The sequence below is a fragment of the Ochotona curzoniae genome, unplaced genomic scaffold, assembly GCF_017591425.1.
Source record: "Ochotona curzoniae isolate NIBS_2020 unplaced genomic scaffold, NIBS_Ocur_1.0 patch216, whole genome shotgun sequence".
NCBI lineage: Eukaryota > Metazoa > Chordata > Mammalia > Lagomorpha > Ochotonidae > Ochotona > Ochotona curzoniae.
Genome location: NW_024466769.1, coordinates 848,834 through 850,794, shown reverse-complemented (window position 1 = coordinate 850,794; position 1,961 = coordinate 848,834).

The window sequence follows — 1,961 nt, the reverse complement described above, 5'->3', positions numbered from 1 at the left end:
TAGGTTGATTGCTGCGTGTATATCTGAGGGAGGGGTATGGCCAGTGATCAAGTTTCCCATACAAGGGCATTTCCATAAGATTGTGGCAAAAGGGATTAAAACTCATGGCAAACTCTCCATGAGTTTAGCTGGGCACCCAAATTTGGGCAGTGTGTTTTCAAAATTTCGTGGAAATGCATATTGTAAAATAAAACGAAACAATAAAAACCAAATGCATTTCAATTTGGGGAGGTAACCAAAACAAATAATTTTTTATTTACTTTTTTGGAAAGGCTGTATGAAGCCTTCTGATGTATACCTGGTTGATCTGTTTAGGATTATATGTGCAAGGCGGGAGGTTTCTGAGCTTTTTGTGGATCTCAATAGAGGTCTTCAATGTGCTTGTTGAGGAACATTCCAGCACATGATCTTTCAGATCTGTTTGTGGCGGGTGTGTGATGTTGAGTGTCTGATCTGTTTCTGGTATTTTCTTGGTCTGGTGGATATGTGCTGCGGGTTCTGAAGAAATCTCATCTCCCTATGGGTGTGTATCTCAGGAGTAATCCCAAGATATGAGCTTTCTGATTGGTTTCCTGTCTGTGCCACAGGGCTTGAGGTTTGGGCTCCTTCCGTGGATAGGCGTTGCTGTCAAATTCCAGTTCCAGTTGTGAGGCTTTTCATCCTGTTACCTGGGATTTCAGCTCCCTGATCAGTCAAGCATCAGAGAGAGGTCTCTTGCTGATGCATGGTACAGGACTTCTTGCTACCCCTTGGGGGCTGTGTCGGATGTTGGGACTTCTCGGGCCTGGGATGCAGGGACGTATCTCACCATATGATTTCCTGACTCTTTGTGGGCGGTGCTGATGATGGGGATGTTTGTTGTGTTCACAGGTGCATGCAGCTGTGTGTGTCAGACATGCCCTCCCAGGAGCTGAGCTTGCTGGCCTGTAGGTGCAAACAGGCTCTTAGGAAACATTGGCCTGCTGGCCTGCTTAGGATGTACATCTCAGGAAGTAAGTTCTGTGAGCTGTTGGCAGGGGAGGCCGGGGGTGTATTTAACAGTGTGTCAAATCTCTAAAGTCTTTTTGGTGTGTTTCTATGCATATGGTATTCGTTTACCTAATCTATCTATCATCTATCTACCTACCTACCTACCTATCTATCTATATATCTATATCTCTCTCTTCTATCATCTATTCTGGTCTGTTGAGGTGTGGGTGTGGCCAGTCTATGAAGTTATTCACTGCATTGTATGTTATTTCCATTAGTTGGAAATCTCTGGCTTATTGGGGAATATGTCTTAAAACATGCTCTCTAAGAGTTGTTTTCAAATCTGCAGTCTGTTTTTGGCTCTTTGTCCTGTCATGTGAGATTTCTAGCTTGATTGTGAGTCTCTGTTGCAGGATCAAAAATTTCTGATGTATTTATGGCTATCTGCCTCAGGCTGTGAGGTCTTTGATCTGTTTGTGGGTTTGTGTCTCAAGATGTTAGGCCTTGGGGCTGGTATGATGACTCAATTGGCTGATCCTCCACCTGCAAGAGTCAGCATCCCATATGGATGCCAGTTTGTGTCCTAGCTGCTCTACTTCCCATCCAGCTCCCTGCTTGTGACCTGGGAAAGCAGTAGAGGATAGCACAAAGCTTTGGGACCCTGTACCTGCATGGGAAACCAGAAGAGGCTCCTGGCTCCTGGCTCCTGGCTTCGGATTGGCTCAGCTCCAACTATTGAGGCCATTTGAGGAGTGAACCAGTGGGTGGAAGATCTTTCTCTCCATCTCTCTGTAAATCTGCCTTTCCAATAAAAATAAACCTTTTGAAAAAATATGCCATGCCTCTGTGCTCATGTAAGGTGTCTAACCTGTTTGCAGTTGTAAGTTATGGAATTTGAGGTCCCAGCTTGTTTGAGTCTGTCACAGCATGCACGTGTGCGACTCAAGGATGTAGGACCCATTCCGTGTGTTGTTACATGTCTCAGTTTCTGA